At 44.0% G+C, this 19565-nt stretch overlaps 1 protein-coding gene across 2 annotated transcripts in view; it reads right to left on the bottom strand.

The window, feature by feature from the left end:
• Positions 1–12046, bottom strand: part of LOC144681581 (uncharacterized) — an 85708-nt gene extending 73662 nt beyond the window's left edge. The window contains exon 1 of one of the 2 annotated variants that reach the window (XM_078543291.1): positions 11773–12046. The gene's annotated coding sequence lies outside the window, so the exon portion shown is untranslated. The remainder of the gene's footprint in view (positions 1–11772) is intronic. The other variant, XM_078543289.1, reaches the window with a different exon arrangement.
• Positions 12047–19565: the final 7519 nt, after the last annotated feature.

The following is a 19565-nucleotide window of genomic DNA, read 5'->3' as shown; positions in this document are numbered from 1 at the left end:
GCATAAAAATGCCAATTGATCCCAAATCAACTCCTTTCTCTAGGAGCAAGTATCACATGTTCATTACTCTTGGAGGGAAAAGGTTTCTTGAATGTGGTGCTAGTGACCTTTGTATTCCTTTAATCTTTTGTTCATATTCTAAGGGAAATAAAGTATCTCTCGTAAGAATTTGCTGATGACATCAGGTCTAAGGAAGGTCAATTTGTGTACAAAAAGGACATAATGCCTGCTTTATGCCAGCCACAGAGATGTCTGAAAAATGGCCCAATCCAATTTCGGGTTGGACATTTCTCAAGCGCCCTTGGGGTGCAGGTCATTAATGCCCAAAACTGGGCCTTGAGGTCCTATTTCTTCCTCAACGTCCATGGGACACAATACAATATACTGAGTACATGTATACAAATATAGAGTGCAAATAGTCCACTGAGACTTGTGAAGCAAAGCCTCATAAATATGGTATATATTTTAGTACATTTCTACCAGCCCAGGAGAGCTTAAGAGTCACATCAAACTGGCCATTTCCATCATCAAATTAGAATAACACGTCGCTATTATTCACCAGACAAAAAGTCAAATAATTTTGCATCTAACATCTGCCTGATTGTCTTTCAGCTCAACATATGAACAATCAGCACCTGCAACTTAGTCAACACAGTTCTGCTGCCATGTTAACAATGTGGACACATAAATTGAAAGAGATACTTATTGCAAATTCAATTCAATTAATATTTCAGTTCTTATGTCCAGATCAAAACTTGAATATCTGTGCCAAGGTGAGTGAAACTGTCAACCCTGCTCAGTTTTCCAAATATTGTAATGCTGACAGTTCATATGGGTTTGAAATGATTGGCTATAATGGGCCAGTGTTGGCTATAATGGTCTCTGCATGAGACACAGGGTTAATCCTGTAGGGTTTTGCCTTTTTGGTAAGGGTTGAGTTCCTGTGTAGGGGTGGGTTGTCCATCTAACTGCTGTCACCTATTATTAGGCAACAGTTCTGTTCAGGAACTCAATTTGAAGCAAATCCATGATTTAATGGCATTACAGGCTTTCGATGAACTACAGGAATGATTAATTGAATGCACATTACCCAGGGCTGTGGGACCCCAAATATTTCAAAGAAAACAATTTTGCTTTTCCAAAAGGTATTTTCATTCCAACTGATGCATAACAATCTCTGATACCTGGACTGATTAGCAATAACTTATGTTTTGTACAGTGCATAACTCACAACAGTCAAGAGAATCAAGTCTGCCAAAGTCTGAATGTCAGTGAAATTATGGAGAAAGCGGATCAAAGTCTTACTCCCTCTGCCCTCCGCCCCTTCCTCAGAAATGTTCACCTCAAAATAATTCTAGCTGTTTGGGGCTAATGTCCTTGATTACCTATTTTATTTGGGGTGATGTCTGGAGTAAATTTGTAGATATTTAACGTTTGCAGTTTAGAAAAGGGAAGTGTTGAACATAATAGCAAAGAGCTAAGCCTTGGGTTTTCAAACAGTAAGTCCCAGAGGTGATCTCCACAATGCCAAACGTCAGTCCATTGGTCATTCAATTTCTGTATTTGCTGACACAATGGGGGCAATTTTAACCTAAGTTGCTTGTTGAGAGATTGATGGGATTGGATGTAATGCTAGTTTTATAGTCCGTCTGATTTTACTCTCCTTATGTCAATGGTGAATAGTTTTGGACAGGGTTTAAAACCAGTGTTGCACCCAATCCCATCAGTTTCCTGAAAGGCAGCTTAGGTTAAAATGGTTCCCATTATACCTGTTATAGTATATTAACATTATTGTCATCATTCATAGTATCATTTCAGCAATGTTTCTCTTTGAGTAGTAGACGATCTTTCAAAAGCAGGACAAAGGAATCCCTGGGAGTGCATCAACCTCTGCAGGGAGTCCTGGGAGCATCTGAGCAGTTGCGATGGACCATCACACAACAAAAAAACCCTCTGGTTTGTGCACAAGTTACGGATTTCATAAACCAGTGCAAACCTGAGATTCACTGAAAACATCTCCTCAAGCCAAGGTTCAGACAAGTTAACGCTTGTTACTGTTGCCACTCAAATGTTCACACAAGAGAAACTAAAGCACCACCATTGTTAACAAACCCAGTAATCGGAATTTCTACTAAGGCTGTTCCGAACAAGATTCATTCTTCCAGGAGAATCCCATACTGAGTTCCCTATAATAATGAATTTTTATGGGATTCCTATCTTTAGTGCTGGTCAATAGAAAGCCTTAGAATCAACATTTATACTGTAATAAAGAGATTTAGAAACATTAAACAGCAATGGGTCCAACTCTGAATCTCTTCATGATTGATGGCATCACACGCTGTCAACAAGCTTCAGGAACGAACAACTGAGCCAACGATGACTAGAGCTCTCAGAATGCTAGTTCCTGGCTTGGTAGTTTTCCATCGTTATCCTTCTAGGTGGCTGAGATCACATGTTTGGGAGGTCCTGTCAAAGAAGCCTTGATGAGTTGCTTCAGTGCATTTTGTAGCTGGTGTACATACAGCCATGTTGTGCCACTGGTGGAGGGAGTGAATGTTTTAGGCAGTGGGTGGATTCTGATCAAGTGGGCTGCTTTGTCCTGGATGGTGTGAAGTTTCTCGAGTGTTGTCGGAGTTGCACTCATCTAACTTACTGCAGTGTTATGCCTTGTTGGCATTGGAAAGGGCTTAGGGAATCAGAAGGTGAATCAATCACCACAAAATACCCAGCCTCTGTCCAGCTCTCATAGCCACAGTATTTATATGGCTGGTCAGTATCTGGTCAGTGGTAACCCCCCAGGATCTTGATGATGGGGCATTCAGCAATGATAATGCCATTGAATGTCAAGCAGCGATGGTTAGATTCTCTCTTGTTGGAGATGGCCATTGACTGGCACTTGTGTAGCATGAATGCCATTAATCAACCCAAACCTCAATGTTTCCCAGGTCTTGCTGTTTGTGGATAATGTTTCAGTATCTGAGGAGTTTCAGTATCAGTGGAACTAAACATTGTGTAATCATCAACAATCATCCCCACTTTTGACCTAACAATGGAAGGAAGGCCATTGATGAAGAAGCTGAGGATTGCCCTAGGGCAATATCCTGAGGGACAACTGTGGTGACATATTGCCATTGGATGTCAAGAGGAAGTAGTTAGACTCTCTTGTTGGAGATGATCATTGCCTTGCATTTGTACAGCACAAATAGCACTTGCTACTTATTATCCCAAGCCCGAGTGTTGCCAACATTGCTGCATGCAGACATGGATTGCTTCATTAACCAAGAAACTTCGAAAGGAACTGAACACTGGGTGCTGGATGATGACATTTCCTCTCAGTAGGCAAATAGTATATAGCGGGAGGAGTCCCTAATGGTTTTGTGTAACTCTTTCAAAACCCAAGTCTCAATTTAAAAAGGTGTTAACACTATGGATAAAAAATGGATTAGATCTGCCTCCCCACCCCCCAGTGACTCAATGGGTGAAAGCATGTAGTATTGAACCATTCAGAATGTTCCAGATTTGAACCCTAGTTTATGCTGAGCTTGATGAAGCTGAGCAGTGGTGTTTTTGCTATAATTGGACAGGTTGTGTGTCTGTGTACATGGACATCAGGTAAGGACAGGTCAGCATTTGCAGCCTGAAGACACCCTCACCCCCACCATCTCCGAGGTTCACACTTAGAGTTGTCACTTGGACAAGGTGCCACAGGGCTGCTGAAGCCTGTGAAACTGAACCCTAGCATAGGAGGAGGAAGAGGAAAAACAGGGAATTAAAATTTAATTGGAATCCTGTTTAATCCTATGTGTTATTTTTTACTTGAACATTCATATTTTGAAAGATAATGTGCACTGAGGACTACACTGGTTAACTTGGTCATCCACCTAATTCCTGCCTTCACTATGTTGTTTGGAAATTTAGACTTAATAACCCCAAATCACCAAATTTTCCACAACTCTAAAATCTTCCAGAAAGAATTCCACACACTGGACCGATGTGGGAAAGCACTGTAGCCTTTCAAAACGTCCTGGGAGAAGGACACCATCTGGCTACTCATATCTCCTCATTCCAAGGGCCGTTTCTGTTGTAATGTAGGGGGTCACCATTCCCTAGCAGTGCTGTTATCCTTGATTGGATATGGCGTCAATATAGTCAGCAACAGCACTGACTGTCAAGTGGAAAACTTTGTGTTTCACTGTGATGTCAATCATCAGAGTAAATAGATTAAGACGAGAGGTTATATCTCGCAGCAGTGGCAATGATGTGTGATCATTTCAACTCTCGGCAATGTCCTGGCTTGTCTGTGCCACTCAGAATCATTTTCCTGGCAGAATAAACATCAGCTGGACTTGTTTCAAAATGGAAATTAAACTAGCTGCAGCTCTGTTTGTTTTGAGAGTAACATCATTGTACAGGAAACTGGCTTGGATGAGGCAGCGTATTACATAGTGTTTACATCTATACTGGGCAATTTTCCACATTGCTCATGGTTAAGCCAGCGTATGCAGTAGGAATGAAACTCCTACATTACAACGGTGTGTCCACATTTAAAAAATGACTTCATTGGCTGTAAAGTGCTTTGGGACATATGGAGGTTGTGAAAGGCACTAAATAAATGCAAATATTTCTTTTTTTTGATTGGTGTATATAGCCAGGGTGGGGGCGGGTGTTGAAAATTCACAGCCCTTTCAGCCTACAGTCACATGTGTAAGTCCAGTGGTGAAGGCCTAACACCCAGACATGCCAGGTTCTAGCCTCCTCTGTCAACTTCGGGGCACCCTGGCTTAGGTGCAGAATTCAGCCAAACAAGGCCACCCACTTCAGAAGGTGACTTGGCCAGGGGAGAGCCAGAAGTTGTCTAACCTGTCCTGGCAGAAGAGTGGTAAGAAGGCGGATGAAATAAGGTGAAAGTGCAGCCCACCCAGAGGTCTAGGCCTGGACCTCCGAAGATGTTTGAAATTGGGAAATATTTGTTGGCAGTCTGGCTGAGTTGCATCCCTATAGCCAACCACTGATATTATTTAAGGAAGTTATCCTCCCACTAAACCCGCATACTTTGGCATAAGGGCACCCAAGGACACCAGTCGGCACATCCTGGCACTTATGGGACAATTTTATCCTCGGGGATCTCTGGTCCCATATGGAACTCTAGGCTGGGATTTTCTGGTCCGACGGAAATTCCCACCTGAAATCAATGGACCTCTGGCTGGTCCGTCAAATTTTCTGTCCTGCCAGCGGCGTTTCCTACCGCGGGCAGGACCAGAGTCTTGGTAGCATTCATGCTTCTCCATTCAGACACCAAATTCTCACAGCAAACGCTTCTAAAATGGAAAAAAAATCTTTTGTTGATAGCCTGCAATATCCAATTTCCAAGACAGGGCCTAAAACAAGTGTTAGGTCCTTCATTTACATAAGTGAGGGGTCTAACACCCGTTTTAGGTGGCTACCAGGGACACCTGAAAAAGTGGCTTTACCCAATTTTTGGTGTTCTTTGTGCATGAGTTGTTGGTCCTTTAAACTGACCCTCATCATCACAATTTGGCACCTGCCTCCATGATGATTTTTTAATGAACCAGTTGTCTACCTATCTATATATCTATCTATCATCCTTTGTCCATCTGGCACCGTAATGATGTCAAATTTCTACCCCTTGGATTCAGAAACTCAATGTGAAGTGGTCAGATTTACAGATGATACAAAACTAGGAGAGATAGCGCTATCAAAGGAGGGAGCTTAAATATTACAGAATGTGTTGGACAAAGTTGTAAATGAGCTGAACAATGAATTTAATGAAGACAAGAGTATAATACTGCATATAGGGAGGAAAAATAGGTGACATAGGTATTCCATGGATGGTTTGAAATAGTTAAGAATTCTAAGCTTGATGTGTTTGTATTTTTTTATTCATTCATGGGATGTGGGCTTCACTGGCTGGGCCAGCGTTTATTGCCCATCCCTAGTGGCCCTTGAGAAGGTGGTGGTGAGCCGCCTGCTTAAACCGCTTCAGTCCATGTGGTGTAGGTACATCTACAGTGCTGTTAGGGAGGGAGTTCCAGGATTTTGACCCAGCGACAGTGAAGGAACAGCAATATATTTCCAAGTTAGGATGGTTAGTGACTTGGAGGAGAACTTCCAGGTGGTGGTGTTCCCATCTATCTGCTGCCCTTATCCTTCTAGATGGTAGTGGTTGTGGATTTGGAAGGTGCTGTCTAAGGAGCCTAAATAAACCCTCGGTTTACAATATGATGCTTGAATAACTTGGGTGTCTGTCTGTAGAGAAAACTGCTGTGGATATATCAGATGAATGCTACAAGGTCAAATCCATTTATTTCAGTCTTATACTCAGCTAGGAACCACGTGAGATGTTCATATATACAAACACAGAACATCTCACCCTGTGTGCTTGGAAACAAAGATTCCCTATGATCAAGGTGAGGGTAGAATGGAAAATAAGTTTTCAAACAGATCCTTATCAGCTTTTCTGACGTAAACACATAAACCGACTTTACTCGCATCACCAAGGATACAAGATAGAACTTGTTAAGTGATCTGCTGATAATAGAACTGCTTTGATAACCTCTTCTCTCCTCCCCTGCCGTCTCCAATCCTCTCCTCTTCAGCTTTCCACATGCCTCTCCTCTATCTTCATTGCAGATACCTGCAGCAACTTGTTCATCACACTTCAGATAAATCAGCCTTGACAAGCTCAATCATTTCGATTTACTTATATCATTATTCCTGTGTAAATTTATGATTTCATCACCTGAACGTTCCTACAATTAACACATTCAGAACAGACAATGTGTTCGTTATAGACAACTGGATAACTGGTTCCAATTGGTTTTGCACAAATTGGCTGTGTTACTTTATTATGCCATCAACCTCCCACTGTTTACCTCCTGTTCAGAGGACACTCTCTACCACCCACCCTCTAGCCACCAGGAAGCAAAAGATGGGTTGTAATTCTGAAATCTCCATATCTGGCATTGAGCTGACAGGCAGCCCCAGGATTGCAACTGAAGAAACTCACGTTATCCATGTGGCTGTAAGACTGAGGTGAGAAGTGAGCACTCAACCAAGGCAGGTGAATCTTAAAATTAAACAGTCCTGGGGCAGAAGCCAGGAAACTCCCAGGCTGATTCACTGTAATATCCATTCTGCTAAAAGATTGAAATATCACTCGCATTATTCCAATTTCAGACAGACCAATTTTATTGTTTCACTGAGAAACACTCGTGTCGTACACAGCTCAAAAATTATATATAATACCAAGTTATTAAGTCGGGCTGCCAGGGGAGGAAGAGACAGTGGATCATGCATTTAATCAAACAGATATTCTAATTTGAGGGGAGGAGATGAAGGCATACAGTCATGCAGAGATAATGAGATAATAGAGACCATCACCTCAGTTGTACCCAGTTGTATTTAGAGTCAGTCACTATGGCACTGAAAGGAGACATTCAGCCCATCAAGTCTATGCTGGAGCAATACAATCAGTCCCATTCACCTGCTCTATCCTCGTAGCCCTGCACATTAATTCCCTTCAAGAGCCCATCCAATTCCTTTTTGAAATCACTGATCGTCTCTGCTTCCACCACCTCGGGCAGAAAGTTCCAGATCATTACCACGCTGTGTAAAAAAGCTCTTCCTCACATTCCCCCTGTATCTCTTGCTCAAAGCCTTAAACCTGTGTTCCAAAGTCCTTGTAACATCAGCTAATGGGGACAGTTTTTCCTTGTCTACCTTATCCAAACCTGCCATAATCTTATACACCGCTATCAAATCTCCCCTCAATCTCCGGTGCTCCAAGGAGAACAACCCCAGCTTCTCCAACCTAACCTTGTAGCTAAAATCTTCCATCCCTGAACCATTCTGGTAAATCTTCTTTGCTCCTTCTCGAGGACCCTCGCATCCTGGTACTTCTGGGTTCAAATGTCCTGCATGAGTGGGTGTGACTAGTGCCTGGGACTTGGGGCATTACTATAGACCTTTTACCAAGGACCTTCTGTCTGGTGAGGTAGCCAGATCCAGGTGGCCAGTGGGGTGCCCAAGGCTCTGCTTCAAGCACACTTGCAAGCATGACATGAAGGCCCTAAACTTCGACGATCTCTCCTGGGAGTTACTAGCTGGCAAAAGAGGGAAATGGCGACACCTCCTGTGGGCTGGTATGCACTACCACAATGACTGGTGGCTACAACAGCTTGACAACAGGCACCAGTGCCAAAAAACAACAGCTCACTGGCGGATTCACATGTGGCAAAACCTGCCTCTCAAGGATTGGTCTTCACAGCTGTCAGCAAAAGTGCACCAAGCAAAGCCTCCCCACCTAAATGGATTGTTTGCTGCGGTCCATCATCTCTCATGGTTGGAAGGATGTCAACACAACATACCATTGACAGAATAAATGACCATGTTCTGCTTTAATTGTGCTGCTATCTACTGTCAGAAACAGCAAAATGGCTTTCTATGCCCAGGTGCAGTACCTGCTCTGCCAAAATATGAAAGAAATATATTTAACTGAGGCTAATAAAAATACAAGCAGCCCCCTACAGGCCCTCCAATTCCAAGGGGGCAACCCTGCAACATCCAAACAGCCAGTTGGCTTGGAGTGCAGCTCAGCTGAATTCTGGGACTTGATGTGAGGGACATTATGATGCCACTCCCATGTCACTCTGCGTACAGTTCAAATATCGGCACTGTTAGGACCTTCCCACCCACACGGAGATGCCCTAGAAAATGGGCTTTAGCTTCAAATGGGATAAAGACCTGGCACTGTGGGTCTCCAAACCTTGGGAAATGGTGCATGAGCAGGGCACTAAGCAGAGGAAAACTGGTCCCAGTGAGTCATTCTGAGCAACACTGCACCCGGGCACAGACACAGAGTTCAGCCCACTTCAGGATAGGATGGTATTTCTAGCAGATGGAGCGCAGAACCCAATTCTCATCTCTCTGCCTGTCAGGATATTTGTCACTTCAACCTGATTTGGTAAATCTGCTAAATTGATATCACGTGTAATCAAACGTGCTCTGTCAAGAGCCCATACATGATTATTTCACCATGGGCTTCTGATCCACACCACAGCCTGATGCCCTACTTCATACTTTCACCACAGGAGGAAGGTGCTTTCAGAAAGGAGATTAACACACCCATAGAACATCAATTGGGGCGTAAATGGGTCTCACTGACCTCTGCACCTGAATTCTAGATAAGCATCCCATTACATGAAACTCTATGCCTATGAAATTCACCCTTAAATTACTTGCTTTACCTCACCTGAAAAAGAATTAAGTAATGTGTCATTAATACCTCTATAATCTTCAATTCCCCCTCTCAAGAGGTATCAGTCTTGCTTCACTTTAGCTGCAAATGTTTTTTCCTTTGCCTTCTTCTCAAGTTCTTGGTGCCAGAGAACACATGGTTGCACTACCATGGAGAAGATAGAGGACCTGGTTCCAGGTGTCAACCCCTAGTAGTGAGGTGACTCAGGTTGACCCATACTCCAATCATTCATGAATCCCACCCCAATCCCCTCACTCCTCCTTCTGGCATCCACACGCATACACGCAGATACAGTTATCTATATGCAGCCATGTATGTGCTTCTATAAGTACACACACTCAGATATGTACACTGTCAATGTGCAAACTCAGACGTTGACACTGTGCTGGCTCTAAAGAGGCCCAAAATAATCTCTGAAACCCTTAAGAAGATTCATTTTGAAAATTGTTCAGTAAGAATGTTAATAAAAATATGCAATAAAACCACTGCTAAACATATCCAGGGCAAATTCTTTACGATATTAAACCATTCAGAATTGATAAGTATTCTAAGCCTTATCAGCCTTTAGTAATTCACAGACTAATAACAATCTGCACTTATATAGCAACCTCAAGGTCGCAAAATACTCCAAAACACTACAAAAGTGGCGTTGGGGGGACGGTGGGGAGGGATCAGACTCCAAGCAGAAACTGGGAAGATAATTAGGGGAGGTGACCAGGCGTGTGGTCTTTAATACTTGGAGCAGGAAGATGCACTGCAGTAACTCACCAAGGCTCCTTCAACAGCACCTTCCAAAGCTGTATCCTCTACCACCTGGAAGGACAAAGACAGCAGACACATGGGAACACCATCACCTCCAAGTTACCCACACACCGTCCTGACTTGGTAATAAATCACTGTTCCTTCACTGTCGCTGGGTCAAAATCCTAGAACTCCCTCCCAAAAAGGGTGTACCTACACCACATGGACTGCTGCGGTTCAAGAAGGCAGCTCACCACCAACTTCTCAAGGGCAATTAGGGATGGGCAATAAAAATGCTGGCCTAGCCAGCAATGCCCATGTCCCATGCAAAAAAAAAATTACCAAATGAATCAGAGCTATTGACTGTTTTGCCTGTGCAGAAATATGATGTATTAATCAATAATGATAACCCTGTGATGGGCAGATTGCTGTTGCTACTTTCAAAGGGTTAATATTTTTCTGGGACATTTAAGCCATATGAATTTTTTTAAAGCTGGAATGTGCATGTAAAGCCAGTGGGATACCTTGTTATCCAGCGCAGTCAGATTTCAAATTATGCCTCATTAATGCTATTTGCATGCTGCATCATTGTTACCATGGCATTACATGTGCTTCTGCTGCAGTGAACCTGTCTATAATTTTAAAAAAATATATTCAATCTTCACATTAATAAAAACTAATTTCCTTCCATTGAAAATCAATATGCACTATGGTGAGGTAGAATATTTACAATTTAGCCAATGAGTGTATGGTTTTTTTCAAAAAGTGTTGAGAACTGGAATCTGTGTCCCTGGATTTACCGTTTCTGCCATCACTCACTGCTGTCTGTTCATCCCCTGTCAGGCAGCCAATATTGTATCTCCTTTGGCCCGTAACTACTATTTTGTCCTTTACAGTACAAGGTCTCAAAGCCGGCAACCTCGGGACTGCCGCATTTTGGGTTGGGTGGGGTGAACGGTCACTTGGAGTGCAGGAATAGACCAGCATGCGAGCTGGTCTATTGCATGGAGCATATAAATAGTGTGGCGATATGCCCCACCAATGCAACACCTTGCCAAATTGTCCACCTAAGTTAATTTTTTTATTTTACACAATTAAAATTATTGCACGCCACACTCTAAAAATATCCAGATTTCAAACAATTCCGGCTCTTGGACTGCTGGCTTTAAGATATTGTATCTATACTAACTACATACTCTCACTCAGCTAGCAACTGTCGCATGTCCTTGGTCAGCCAAGCACTATCCCACCTCTTCAGTCACATATCATACCTCTTCACTCACATATCATCCTTCTGCATACAGCGGCTGTCACCTGGTTACTGTCACATGTCCTCATTCACAAAGAAACTATCATCGTGCCACCACTGTGTACTCTCAGTTGCACTGACGTTGTCTCACATCTTTACTGATTCTCCATCACAAGGCAACTGTCATGTATTCTTGGCTACACAGCTGCTGTTCTCTGTCCTAAACATAGCCACTCTCATGCTGCGCGCACACCATCGCACACTCTCACTCCAAAAGCCTCTATCTTGTGTCTTGGTTACCCAGCTATCAGTCAGTTCCCTTGATTGCGTATCTACTCTTCCACAACTGTGGTCACCTTGCTGCTATTGAGTTTCCATGGTTACCTATCCACTGGCAACTTTCCTTGGCTACACACGAACTGCCTGAAATCCTTAGTGACATACCTGCTATTGAGTTGCCTTTGTCAGACACTTTGTTGCAGGCACTTTGTACATTTGGACTCACCTGGTGTTGCAGACATGAAAATCCGTTTCACTTTCAAAATCCAGCAAGTCCTCTTAGGCAGAGTGCTGAGTTCGATATCTGTCCTTTTTTTTTCTGCAGCTGGTATCTTTGGCCCAGAACTGGGTTTTTAATAACTGGAGCGTGTAATCAGCTACTCAATTCCACAGCTGAATTTGAAATAAATTTCTGTCCTTCGAACTTAAATGCTTCCTTGTATAAAAGTGAGACTCCTGTGGCACCGAGCAGTATAGTACATGTAGAACAGACAGTCTCCCTCCCCTTGGCTGCTGTTAGCTGAGTAAGCACATCCAGCTGTAATGTGTGTTTGCATACGGGCAAAGGCTCCATGTGTTGGGGCGGTGCTCACTGAAGCCTGCCTCACGCATCACAGAGGATATAATGGGCTTTGACTGCAAAGAATTAAGTTGCTCATAACCCAGATCTGGCCCAGCCTTCTATGCCTCACTCTGGCAAGATTTAAACAGAGTTTTATACTGGGGACCTGCAACCTTCCCAGAAGCAGCTGCTGTCCGTCTGTCTCTGTCTCTCTCTCTCTCAAAATAGAAACAAACCACTTTCTCTCCTTGCTGGAGGGAAAAAACTGTGGTTTGGGGCTGAGTGGAGCAACTTTTAATTAGATATGACTCTCCCCATAAATATGATCATCACAGGACTACCTATAATGTGACTTTGATGTCAAAAATATTGCATGACAATTGACAGGGGTGAGACAGGCATTGGGTATCAGTAGGTGAGATGACAAGTAGCAAGGTTTTGAGATGCCTTTTAAAAATCAGGAGAGGTATCGCAGGGAGGGAGTTCCAGTGAGTAGGGGTGAAATGACTGAAGGTTCAATCAATGAGGGGAGGCTAGAATTAGAAACGCAAATGACATGGGCTGGGACGGCAGTGTTCAATTGTTCTGTGTTCAATTATGTGAGCTTGTTAACTGATTTATGCTCACTGTGCTTGATTGGTTAAGCCTGGATGTGGACTCTGAGCAATGTAAACAGACACCACAGAAGCTACTAGAAAATGAGCTGTAAGCGTGATTGCAGACATCTTGTGATTGCAGAGATATTTCAAAACTCTTGTAAATAAACCTGTTGCACACTTAGAAACTACTGTCATCTCTGCATTGTCCTGAGATATCTAAAATATACAACAGGTACATGGGGCTGGAGGATGTTTCGAGCTAAGGTCAATGCCATAGAGGAATTTGCAAATGAGACTGAGAATTTTACATTTGATACATTATAGGTCAGGAAATGAATGAGAAGTATGACAGCAAGGATGATCGGTGAATTTAGTATGGGATAGGATGCTGCCTGTGCCTTTTGGCTGAGTTGGAGTTTGTGTATGGTGGAACTCAGCAGGCCCCTGAAGAGGGCATTGGAGAAGCCAAGTTTGGAGCCAATAAAGCACAGGTAAGGGTTTCATGCCAGTTTTGGCGAGATAAGAGCAAAAGGCAAGTGATGTTGTGGAGCTACAATTAAATGGTATTGGCGATGGATTAATTATGGGGTTTCTAACAGTTCAGGAGTGAGCTGGGTGCTTATGTTTTGTGCAATCTAATTCCACTTGAGGAGGCAGGAAGGGGGATGTGTACAGAGATATTGGCAAGAGCCTCGCTCTTCCCTCTGTTCATTTGGAGGAAGTTCTGGCTCACATATGACTTGATGCTTTAAAAGCAGCTTTCTTTTACTTTATTCATTCATGGGGTGTGGCCAACACTGACAAGGCCAGCATTTATTGCCCATACCTAAATGCCCTCGAGAAGATAGTGGTGAGCCGCCTTCTACAACTGTTGCAATCTGTTTGGATAAATGTCTTTCCGCACTGTTGCCTTTTGTATACTTGGCTTACCGTAATCATGTGACCTCTGATTGGGTAAAACAAAGGTTTGAGGCAGAAGCCATTTTTACCCGCTACATGAAACATGGTATCAGGATTGTGCATCTAAAATGGAGTGGATTTTGATGGCTGAAAAAGAGTCAGCAGCTGTAAGAAACCACAGAGAATCATTAAAAGCAAAAAACTGCGCATGCTGGAAATCCAAAACAAAAACAAAACTACCTGGAAAAACTCAGCAGGTCTGACAGCATCTGCCGAGAGGAACACAGTTAACGTTTCGAGTCCGTATGACTCTGTTCTGTTGAAGAGTCATACGGACTCGAAACGTTGACTGTGTTCCTCTCCGCAGGTGCTGTCAGACCTGCTGAGTTTTTCCAGGTATTTTTGTTTTTGTGTTGAGAATAATTAAAACTTCAGCCTGCAACTTTGTACAGGGTATTGACTGCTGAGTAAGTCAATGTGGCTTTGTATATTCCAGTACCGGTTCCCACAGAGTTGAAGGCAAATTTGAGAATGAATTTGAGTCCTCCAGTCTCAATGGCAGAATTATGAGATTACCACAGAGATAAACAAGAAACCTGAACAAATAAGAGTAGCAACTCTGTTATCAGTGCTGGGGAAAGAGTGCTACAAGCTGTATTACACCCTAGACCTCATTGAGGAGCAGTAAAGCCAGAGATGTGAAATTTTGGAGCCCTTGTAGACCCACTCTGAACCCTCTACTAATGTTATTTATGAACACTATGCATTCAACACTGGAGCTCAGATAGAGGAGAAGAATATTGATCAGTATCTGACTACTGGGGCATCTAGCTGAATCTTGTGAGTTTGAGCAACTGAAAGATGATCTGACCAGAGATAGGATTGACCTAGGAACAAGACAGAAAACCTGCTGAGAGAAGAGAAACTTACTCTCCAGAAAACTTTGACATGTGCAAAAGCTCCAAGGTGGTTGAAGAGTATTGATAGGAGAACTGACGAGGCTGTGCACTATGCTAAGAGGCAGTTCAGTCCTTCCAAGCACAAGACAATGGAAAAAAAGAAAGAACCATTTACAAAAGGGCCGTCGGAAAGATCAAGGCCTGAGTACTGGATGTAAATATTGCAGGGAACATGACACAAAAGAAAAGGAAGTGTGCCCAGCATGGGGAAAGCAGAGCTCTAACTGCAAGGAGCTGAATCATTTTGCAGACAAGCATTTTGCTGGAAGGAAGAAAAGCTAGCCTATAAAGATGGTTGCTAGAGAGACGAGGGACAATGATTCTGACGAAACACTCACACCCTAGAACAGGTTGGATCGTCAAGTCTCAAGGTAAAATATGGTTTATGATTATTGAAATGATGACTGCAGAAGGACAGCATCAAGTTAATATGAAGTGTCAGATAGACACTGGTGCTATGTGCAATATCATGAGCTTCGCACACCTGTGTGAAGTTGCTCAAGGTGGTGACCCAAAAATGAAGCCATCAAAGGTAAAGCAGAAGCTATATGATGGAACAATGCTCACCCCAAGAGGACAAACTAAGCTGAGAACTCAGTGCAATGGGAAGAAAGAAGATCTGCAGTTCCAGATAGTAGACACTAGACAAAATCCCTTCATCTCAGTTGAAACAAGTCAAAAGTTTGGGCTGGTAACCCTCCATGTACCTAAAGAGATTTACAGTGTTTCGCACGACACAAAACCATTAACTGCTGAACAGATCCTGACAAATTACAAAGATGTTTTCCCAGTTTTTGGATATAGTCCTGGTGAACAGCATCTTGAAGTAGATGAGCGTATGAGACCAACTCGATATCGTCTAAGGTGAGTTCCAGCTGCTCTCAAGTCTAGCATGAAAGACAAGATAGAGGAGCTTAAAAAGATGGGAGTAACCAAAAAGGTGACAACTCCTACAGATTAGATTAGCCGAATGGTAGGAGTGAAACAACCTGAAAAGCTGGAAGTATGCAGAGATCTAAAGGACCTCAATGAAGCTTTGAAGAGATCTAACTACCTCATGCCAACCATTTATAAATTTTGCTGCAACTTTCTACAGCAAAGGTCTTTACCATCCTAGATGCGAAGGATGGATACTGGCAAGTGAAGTTGGATGAAAGCAGCAGGTTTTTGCCTACGTTCTGGATGTCACTTAGGCGGTACAGATGGATGCGCGTGCAATTTTGCATTTCCACTGCTCTGGAAGAGTATCAACGCAGACAGCATGAAATAGTCAATGATCTTCCAGGAGTGAAAGCAATTGTGGATTATCTTCTAGTCTATGGAGATACGATGGAAGAAGCCATCGCAGACCATGATCAGAATCTAGTGAGGCTGGTAGAGAAAGCTCGCCACATGAACCTGAAGTGGAACAAGAGAAAACTGCAACAGAAATACCTGGAAAAACTCAGCAGGTCTGACAGCATCTGCGGAGAGGGATATAGTTGATGTTTCGAGTCCGTATGACCCTTCATCAGAACTAAGACATATAGAAATGAGATGAAATATAAGCTGGTAGAAGGGGGTGGGACAGGAAAGCTCGATAGGGGGCCAGTGATAGGTGGAGGCCAAGAAGAGATGCCAAAGATGTCATAGACAAAAGGACAAAGGGGTGATGATATTAACTAAAGGATGTGCTAATGGGGACATTAAGGGAAGCAAGCTAGTGGCAGATGGCCCTAGTGCGGGTGGAGTGGGGGGAAGGGATCGAAATGGGCTAAAAGGTGGAGATGAAACAATAGATCGAAATAAATTTAAAAATAGGAGGGAAAAGAAAAAAAATATAGTTGTAAAAAAATTATAAATTATTGGAAAAAGGGAGATCGGAAAGGCGGTGGGGATGGAGGAGAGAGTTCATGATCTGAAATTGTTGAACTCAATATTCAGTCCGGAAGGCTGTAAAGTGCCTAGTCGGAAGATGAGGTGCTGTTCATCCAGTTTGCGTTGAGCTTCACTGGAACATTGCAGCAGGCCAAGGACGGACATGTGGGCATGAGAGCAGGGTGGTGTGTTGAAATGGCAAGCGACAGGGAGGTCATGCTTGCGGACAGATCGAAGGTGTTCTGCAAAGTGGTCACCCAGTCTGCGTTTGGTCTCTCCAATGAAGAGGAGACCGCATTGGGAGCAGCGAATGCAGTAGACTAAATTGAGGGAAGTGCAAGTGAAGTGCTGCTTCACTTGAAAGGAGTGTTTGGGCTCTTGGACGGTGAGGAGGGGGGAAGTAAAGGGGCAGGTGTTGCACCTTCTGCGGTTGCATGGGAAGGTGCCATGGGAGGGGGTTGAGGTGTAGGGGGTGATGGAGGAATGGACCAGGGTGTCCCGGAGGGAACAATCCCTGCGGAAAGCTGCCGGGGGGGTGAAGGGAAGATGTGTTTGGTCGTGGCATCATGCTGGAGTTGGCAGAAATGGCGGAGGATGATCCTTTGAACGCGGAGACTGGTGGGGTGATAAGTGAGGACAAGGGGGACCCTATGATGGTTCTGGGAGGGAGAGGAATGTGTGAGGGCGGATGCACGGGAGATGAGTCGGACACGGTTGAGGGCCCTGTCAACCACTGTGGGTGGAAAACCTCGGTTAAGGAAGATGGAAGACATGTCAGAGGAACTGTTTTTGAAAGTGGCATCATCAGAACAGATGCGACGGAGGCGAAGGAACTGAGAGAATGGGATGGAGTCCTTACAGGAAGCGGGGTGTGAGGAGCTGTAGTTGAGGTAGCTGTGGGAGTCGGTAGGCTTGTAATGAATATTGATGGACAGTCTATCACCAGAAATTGAGACTGAGAGGTCAAGGAAGGGAAGTGTCAGTGATGTACCATGTGAAAATGATGGAGGGGTGGAAATTGGAAGTAAAATTAATACATTTTTCCAGATCCAGACGGGAGCATGAAGCGGCACTGAAGTAGTCATCGATGTACCGGAGAAAGAGTTGTGGCAGGGGGCCAGAGTAGGACTGGAACAAGGAATGTTCCACATACCCCATAAAGAGACAGGCATAACTGGGGCCCATGCGGGCACCCATAGCCACACCTTTTATTCGGAGGAAGTGAGTCGAGTTTAAGGAGAAATTGTTCAGTGTGAGAACAAGTTCAGCCAGACGGAGGAGAGTAGTGGTGGATGGGGATTGTTTGGGCCTCTGTTCAAGGAAGAAGCGGAGAGCTCTCAGACCATCCCGGTGGGGGATGGAGGTGTAGAGAGATTGGATGTCCATGGTGAAGAGGAGGCAGTTGGGGCTAGGGAACTGGAAATTGTTGATATGATGTAGGGCGTGAGAGGAATCGCGGATGTAGGTGAGAAGAGACTGGACAAGGGGAGAGAGAATGGAGTCAAAATAGCAAGAAATGAGTTCCATGGGGCAGGAACAGGCTGACATGATCGGTTTGCCGGGACAGTCCCATTTGTGGATTTTGGGTAGGAGGTAGAAGCAGGCCGTCCAAGGTTAGGAGACTATGAGGTTGGAAGCTGTGGAGGGAATATCTCCAGAGGAGATGAGGTCAGTGACAGTCCTGGAAACAATGGCTTGATGTTCAGTGGTGGGGTCATGGTCCAGGGGGAGGTAGGAGGAAGTGCCTGCGAGTTGACGCTCAGCCTCTGCGAGATAGAGGTCAGTGCGCCAGACAACAACAGCACCACCCTTGTCAGTGGGTTTGATGACAATGTCAGGGTTGGACCTGAGAGAACGGAGTGCAGCAAGTTCAGAGAGAGACAGGTTAGAGTGGGTGAGAGGAACAGAGAAATTGAGACGACTGATGTCACACCAACAGTTCTCAATGAAAAGATCAAGAGCAGGTAAAAATCCAGAGGGAAGGGTCCAGGTGGAGGGAGAATATTGGAGGCGAGTAAAAGGATCCATTGAACGGGGAGAGGACTCCTGCCCAAAGAAGTGAGCACGGAGACAAAGGTGGCGGAAGAAGAGTTCAGCATTGTGCCGAGCCTGAAATTCATTGAGGTGATGGTGTAAGGGTATGAAACTGAGTCCTTTGCTGAGCACTGAACATTCAGCATCCGAGAGGGGAAGGTCAGGGGGTATGGTGAATACACGGCCGGGGCTGGGATTGGAAGACGGGATGGGGACAGAGGGACGGGCAGGGGTGGAGGGTCCTGGATGGGTGTTGGTGTCAATGAGTTGTTGGAGCTTGCGTTCCTTTGCATCTGAAAGAAAGAGACAAAGTTTCTTGTTGAGGCGTCAGATGCCTCAAAAGAAATCATGGGTTTGGAATGTAATGTCAAAGAAAGCTTGATGAGTTGCTGCAGTGTATCTTGTAGATGTTAATGCTGAAGACCCAGTGCATTGGTGGTGGAGGGCGTGAATGTTTAAGGTGATGGATGGGATGCAAATCAAGTGGGCTCATTTATTCTGGATAGTGTTGAGCCCAGGTCCAGGGATAGAAATCATGGGCCTTGATGCTTCTCCTATTTCTGTGCCCCTTATTCCCCACTCCCCACTTTAACCCTCCCAACCCACCCCCGCAGCTATCATGCATGATTTTTTTTCCCTTTCAAGATTCATCAATCAATTCACCAAACAATCACAGAAGAGGTACTGGTAAAATGATAATGCCTATTGTTGACATCTGGTTACAAATATTGTCTGATATATATGCAGCATGGGTCATTAGTACTAAGAGCAGCAACAATATTAGTTTGTGTTCACCCAATAGGTGATCCAACCATAACTATTAAACAAACCAGAGTACAAATTTTACTTGAACAGCATTGTTCAATATTGTTAATTTGACAGAATAATATGCTATGAGTTATTTATAACACTGTGCTGATGATGACACTGATTTCAGTGACTGCCTCAGACATCATTATCATGTCCTGCACATGTTCTGGACATGCCTCCAGTAAATTCACATTTAGATAAAATCCAGATAAACTGCACAAGATCTTTTCCATTCTGTGGAAGTAGAAGATGACTTTCTTCTGCCGGGGTGCATGATATGATTCGATGTAATTATTTC

The sequence above is a fragment of the Cetorhinus maximus genome, chromosome 6 (assembly GCF_964194155.1).
Source record: "Cetorhinus maximus chromosome 6, sCetMax3.hap1.1, whole genome shotgun sequence".
NCBI classification, from domain to species: Eukaryota; Metazoa; Chordata; class Chondrichthyes; order Lamniformes; family Cetorhinidae; genus Cetorhinus; species Cetorhinus maximus.
This window is presented reverse-complemented; position numbering and strand designations above follow the sequence as displayed.